The sequence below is a fragment of the Phyllostomus hastatus genome, unplaced genomic scaffold (genome assembly GCF_019186645.2).
Source record: "Phyllostomus hastatus isolate PE091 unplaced genomic scaffold, TTU_PhHast_1.1 phas_scaffold_93, whole genome shotgun sequence".
NCBI classification, from domain to species: Eukaryota; Metazoa; Chordata; class Mammalia; order Chiroptera; family Phyllostomidae; genus Phyllostomus; species Phyllostomus hastatus.
In genome coordinates this window covers 25098926-25106107 of record NW_025334042.1, presented here as the reverse complement: position 1 = coordinate 25106107, position 7182 = coordinate 25098926, and the positions used below count along the sequence as shown (strand labels likewise).

General features: G+C 40.8%; 1 pseudogene; it reads left to right on the top strand.

The window, feature by feature from the left end:
• The first annotated feature begins 473 nt into the window (after positions 1–473).
• LOC123812606 lies at positions 474–943 on the top strand (annotated as a pseudogene).
• Positions 944–7182: the final 6239 nt, after the last annotated feature.

Sequence of the window (7182 nt, the reverse complement as noted above, 5' to 3'; positions counted from 1 at the left end):
TCAGATTTTGGAATTTGTAGTCTCCACAACCAATTCCTAAAAATTAATCTCCTTCTCTCTCTGATCCATTGTAAAGGTATCCTTTCCCTTTATAATTAACAAGTAATCTGTGGGCTGATACTTTGAGACTGTGTGAATAACTAGATCCTCAATAAACTTTAACCCTGTGTAAGTTTTAGGATCTATTATTAACCTTTGCCTTTTATTTCCATTAGCCTGTCTATGTATTCTTGGCATTTTTCCTTAAAGAAGAGCTTTCTTTTTCTTCCATCCCATGCTCCTTTATGATTCATGATTGTTTACAAAATTATTCAATATATTACAACCCATTACCAACATTATGTTTTATGGTGCTTAAAATGCCCCAAATTTGGCTTGTACTACTGCATCTCAAAGACTTTGGTATTAAACCAAGGGAGAAAAATGTGGCTCTTTCTTCCTGATCTACCATCTATGGTGGAACCACCACCAACATGCAGATTTTTGTGAAAACCCTTATGGAAAAAAACATTACTCTCAAGGTTGAATTTTTGGAAACAATAGAAAATATAAAGGCCAAGATGCAGGATAAGGAAGGAATTCCTCCTGATCAGCAAAGGAGGATCTTGGCTGGCAAGCACCTAGAAGATGGACATGCTTTTTCTGACTACAGCATTCAAAAGGAGCCCACTCTTCATCTGGTGATGAGACTTCACAGTGGTGCTAAGAAAAGGAAGAAGCCTCACACCACTCCCAAAAAGAATAAGCGTAAGAGAAAGAAGGTTAAGTGGTCTGTCCTGGAGTACTATAAAAGGTGAATGAGCATGGCAAAATCGGTCTCCTTTGTCAGGAATGCCCTTCAGGTCACTGCGGTGCTGGAGTTTTCAAGGCCAGCCACTTTGATGGACATGGTTGTGGCAAATGTTGTCTGACCTACTGCTTCCACAAACTGCAATGTAAGTAACTGTATGTGGGTTAATTAAAGACATGAACTAAAAAATATACATGTGGCTGAACAATGGGCTTTCAAGTAGGGAATCTGCCACTTACTAATGTGGCAATAAGGAACTTAAATCCATGGAGCTTCTGTTTCTTCACCTACAAAAGAATGCCAACAATAATAATGCCTGGTTCACTGCTGCATCCCCAATATCTTAGTCAGCCAGCAGGCACTTAATGAATAGCCTGTTGATGATGTAAAGCCTCTAGAACAATGCCTGCTACATAATAGTAGCACAATAAATAAGTTGTTTTTATTGTTAATTCACTATTGTTGCTCATATTTATGTAATATAATCTGGATTTATTAGTTAACTATTATTGAGATCTCTTTATGTGTAAACCATTGTACTAGCCATCAAGAAAGAGCCAGAGGGTGAGGCTACTTCCAATTCTATATACCAATAAAAATGATTACTTGTAACAAATGAAAAATTGTTATAATGATGACTAGCATTCCTATGTAATAGACAGTGTTCTAAGCTCTTAATTAACTTATCTTGTTTCTCTCAACAACCATGTGGACCAAGTGCTAATGTCATCTCCATTTTAAGATTAGAAAACCGAGACCCAAATGGATAAGTAACTTGCCACATAGTAAGAGGTGGAGCCAGGGTTCACACAGGTAATGTGGGGTCAAAGGTGCTCCCGTACCCGCTATGCTCTGCTAAAAAGCTTTCAAAACTAAGATAAGTAAAAGCAGAAGATGTTCTGTAAGCAGGACAGTGTGTAAGAGAGCACGTGACATTTGTTTGAAGAAGCACATACTTTACTGGCACAGGCTGACCACGCAGATGTCAGTTCTTGTCCTAAACTCTACTAGCATCATAATTTGTTTAAAAAGATCACATTCTGGAAGGTTTTGAGACTGTTTCCAGAACTTAAGGAACCAAAAGCAATTTAAGTTGGAAAATTAGAAGTAGATGCCAGCGCTTGTCTTCCATTCAGTGTTTTACAGCCGCTGTTCCATGATGCACGCTGCTATGTCTGCATAACCCAGCAGATGGTCCAGCTGTGAGGATGGTATTGTTTGCTTCCAGTCTGTATCACTCCCATGGTTTCACAATTTCTAGTTCTTGAACCATCGAAAGATACCACAACCTTTTCCTTAAGCTATGACAAAATAATAGGTTTCCCAAAATCATCACAAAAGTTTCATCAGATCTGTAGGTGAATGCACAGGCAAAACTCAAAGCTTTTTATGATCTCTTGACAGGCTGCATGATTAGTTCGCAGGCCCCTTTCCTTACAAGAGGGACTAACGTTTTGACGGGGAGTTTTCACCAGAGCAGGCCATGTGCCATTGCTACCACTGTCAATTAATTAACATACTTTGTGAAAAACAATTCTGGTCTCTGAAAGGCATTTTGTATGTCTCTTTGCACTCTCACCTTCTTCAGCGCTACGTGAAATTGCTCACCTGATGTTTTCCCAGTGAGCATACTGGTCATCCACAGGCACTATGTATTCCCAGCTATCTGCTCCCTACAAGAAAGATAAGCAATAAGAACTCACACAGTGTGACTTATAGTCTAATAATTAGTATCTTGTGCATTAGGAGATGCAGGGCTGAGGGCTATGCAGCCATTCAAACAGTTAAGCATGAATTACCACACTATAATTCAGGGCCTGAAGCCTCTCCTATATATAGAAGTAGATGTCTTTTTTACTAGAAGAGGGAAATCCATAGTAACCTGAAGGGAGGAAAACGTGTTTTTAAAAATGCCAGAGTGACCCCATTATTCCTACTGCACCCAGAGCTCAGGTAGACAGCATCCATCTAAATCCCCCTTACGCTGATCCCAGCCTTCATCGGCCTCCCTGTGGTAGGTGGGGGAGCAGCAATGGATTCCTGCATTTATCCAGCTTATGTAATTTTCCCTTGGACCAGCACAAAGGATTCCTTCTGATTATTCAAATATACAACCAAAACAACAATGTCCCCCAAAGACTACTGGAAGCTACATTTGAGGTGCGGCCTTTCAGGGAAAGTAGGCAGCCTAGAAACTTCGTACCACATCCTGCAAGGTCCTACAGCATCTGGCTTCAGCCTGTCTTTCAGACACGGTCACCTGCACTCTCCTCTAACACATTGCTCCTGCCATGCTGGCCACATTGCTGTTTCTCACACATGCCAAGTATTCACACATATACCGAGTACACGCATCAGGGTAGGAGTCCTTCCTTCTGCCTGGAAGTCTCTTCAATCAGGCCCCTGCATGGCTGGCCACCTCACTTCATTCAGGTCTCTGCTCCAACGTCAAGCCCTCAAAGATGAAGGAAAGAAAAAGGGAAGATACAGAGTAAGAAATAGAGTAAGGACAGAACAAGAAGGCCTTAGATAGTCTTTTATAGACCATCACTCATAAGAGTATCCCATGCCATTTTTGTTTATTTCTTTGCCTGAATTGTTTTTCTTCCAAGCACTTATGACTACCTGGCATTAAATTACATATTTATGGGCTTGAGTCTATCTATTTCACTACAATTTAAGTTCCATGAAGTTAGTTCCTCTGTTTTGTTCACTGCTTTTTAGCTTCATATCCTCGGCCCTTAGAATAGTGCCTACACATAGTAAGCCCTAAGATATTTGTTGAATGGAAGAATGATTTAGTACACTCCAAGTTTCAAGGAATGGAAGAACTGGTATTTCATTTTTCACTTTTTTAAATCCTCACCTGAGGATATGTTTATTGATTTTAGAGAGAGGGAGGGAGAGAGAGCGTGACAGACATGGATGTGAGAGAGAAACAGATTGGTTGCCTCCTGCACTCTCCGGGATGGGGGATCAAACTCACAAACTTCCGGTGAATGGGATGGTGCTCCAACCAGCTAAGCCACCAGACCATGGCTCCTTTCTAAAAGAATGGGAACATAAGTCCTTCAACGCAGCCATTTGAGTGCTTTCCCCACATCCAGCCCTTTCCACTTGAATGACCAACTAGTTTGCAGTGTATGTAAGGCTGAAGGCACACCTCCAAGGATTTGCTCTTTTCCTGGTGGTCCTTTCCACTTACAGGGACTGTAGCCTGGCTGAGAAGCAAAAGTACTTTAATCTGAATCCTCTTTCTAAAACATGACCTTGAATTTTGGAAGCGTTAAAGAAAAGCTGTCATTTCAAAGCTTCCACTGATTCTTTATTGAGGTCTGCTTTATGTTCCTGAATATGGTTTACCTAGGAAAACGTTCCCACGTACAACTGAAAAGAATGTGTATTCTGCTGTTGTTGGGTGTAATGTACTGTAACTGCCTATTAGATTGTGTTAGTTCACAGAGATCTTCAGGTTTTATATATTATTTATTTATTTATTTTTTATTTTAATCGTTGTTCAAGTACAGTTTTCTGCCTTTTACTCCCATCCTAGCCCACCCCCGAGTCCTCCCCACCTCGCTCCCATTTCCAAGGTTTTATATATTCTTAATGATTTTTCTGCCCTCTGTTTTCTCAGTTACTGACAGAGGAGCACCGAAGCCTCCGCCAATAATTGTGGATTTCTCTAATTCTCCCTGTAGTTCTATCAGTTTTTGAGGCTCGGTTGTTAGATGCATCTACAGTTACTATTGTCACGTCTTCTTGGTGTGCTGACCCCTTATCATCCTGTGACGTCCTTCTTCATTCCTGGTAATAGTCCTTGTTCTGAATTTTACTTAGACTGGTATTCACATGGCCACTCTATCTTCCTTTTGCTTTGTGTTTGCATGGTATATCTTTTTCCATTTTCTTCACTTTCAACCCACCTATAATTATTGACATAGGTAGGTTTGAGTTTCATATAGACAGGTCATTTTTTAACACATTCTGCCAATCCCTGTTTTTTAATTGGTATATTCAGACCATTTACACTTAATATAATTAATGATATGACTGGGCTACAATCGACAATCTCACTAGCTTTCTTTGTATTTGTTCTGTATGTTCTTTGTTCCTTTTTTATTTTTTGCCTGCTTTTTCTCCTTCTTGCTTTATATTTCCATAATTGGTTGTTTCTAAAAAAACCTCTTTTAAAAACATTTTAGTGGTGACCCTATGGTTTATAATATACTACTTCAAATAATACTGCTTCATATTTAGTAGAAAAACCTAACCTTACAACTCTGTATTTCCAATTTCTTCCTCCCATCTTCTGTGCCATGGTTTTCATATTTCTTGCTTCTACATGTACTTTTAAGCCCAACTACATTACTACTTCTTTACAGAATGTCACTTACCTTTTAGAGCAATTAAGAATTACGTATGTGGAGGCTGGCTCGGCAAGGGGATTTTCCTCAACATTCCTACTCCATCTTCAGCTTTGTGTCTTACCTGTATATCTGTGCCTTAGAAAGCACCTGTCCTTTCCGCAGAAGATTGATGTTGCTTGTTACTCAGTGCTCCCAGCTCGGTGGGAGCGAAGGCTGGAAAAAGGGTGTGGACTGCCTGCCATCTCAGTCAAGCCTCGGCCTTAGGCAGGCTCTGTATCCCCGGGGTCTCAGAGGTGAGACTTTCTTAATTATCTTACCTCTCACGCATGTAAATGAGGCATAAGAGACCCCAAATGTCCTGGGTCCCAGATGGTTTTTTGCCCCATCTCTTGAAATAGAAGAGTCCTTTTCTTTTTCTTTTTCCTTTTACCCACTCCTCAGCCACACAGGTCTTCACAATGCCTCAGGGGTTTCAGGGTTTGCTGCTCTCCTCCCAGGATCCTAAGGCCTTCGTTCTTCAAAGAGAAAAAAATTCTGGCAAAGTTATGGCTTTTGCACAGGAGTACCTACTTCCCTCCTACGAGCCTGCACCCCTGAGGCGGGCTTCCTCCAGGCTTCCACCCTGCCCCTGGCCTTCCTCGTGAACCCTGGTGAAGAAGGGTCCGTGAGTAGGCATGGCATTCCTTGCTTGGGTGGCACCTAGGCTGTGTATTTTCACACTACCCCACCCCTAGTCTTTAGCAATTCACTGAAATATTTGACCAAACTCCTTATCAGATGACTCCTTAGTTCTGCCAGGTGACACCTTGCCTCTCCTTAGAGATCCTCAGCTTTCCTTAGACTTGAGTCTAGTTGTTTACCCTGTGAACTCAACTTTCTGACAGATTCAAGAAAATGTATGATTCTGTCAATTATTTAAGGTTTTCCTGTTGGTAGGGTGGGAGCAAACAATCCCGCTTTCTCATCCTGGTTGGAAACCAAAATTCATTTTGGAATTGCTTCCTGTGCTCTGCTGGAGTTTCCCACTGAGTCCCTAACTTTCATTAAAAGTCCATTACATCCCATTGCATTGTTAAAGAGCCTTTTGCAAAGGAAGAAAGAAGAACATCCTTGGGATGAAGCAGCCCAGAGATCAGTAGCTGGCAGAGGATGAAGCAGCAGAGAGATCAGTGGCTGGCAGACAATCAAGAGGAGATCAAGAATTGTGTTGACAGCAGATATTTGCAATCAAGGGTGAAAGGCAACCACCAGGAAAATATAAGCACCTCTTCCCGCACTGGGAAGAATTTGGGAAGAATGTTTGACTTTCCACTGTTGCGTGTAAAGAAGTACTCAACTTATTCTACGTGGCTGTAAAAGGAAAGTGGTTAGACAGTGCTGTAGGACTTAGGTCACTCAAGCTCTAGGGATGTAGCCAAGTCATTACACCTGTCACCACCCCTAAGGAAGGGAGCTGTGGTCTAAAGAGGGGAGATTACGCTCTTTGCATCCAGAAAGCTAACCATAAACTCATGAGTCATCTGAATCTCACCACAATAGAGAAAGAAAAAGGCTCAGAACATTTGGATGCCTTTTTTTCATGAAGAGAAATGATACAATTTGTTTCCTGTCTTATCTTATTTACTAAGTATTCCAATGAGGGAACTAGAGGTTTAATTTTTATCATATTATGAACAGGAAAGGGGATCAAATTTTAGAGGCCATCTCAGCACCTGAGTAATTTTTTTCAATCCAGTGAGATCAGATGGTCTGATTTCCTTGCTCAGTGTTTCTGGTAGAAAAGGCAATTTTCAAGACTGAAATAGCAATTTCTTAGCCATCAGTGAGGCTCTTAAAATCCATTTTTTAAACTCCAATAGACTTCCATGTGTAAATGAAAGAAGACTCCTGAAAATACACATTTTTCTATTTTGAGAGATAACTCACTCAAGCATAAAGTTAATACAATTTATTACACCAAAAGTAAAGTTACATTAGAGTGAGCTCATAACAGATGAGTGAACACACTTCACAAGAACCGGG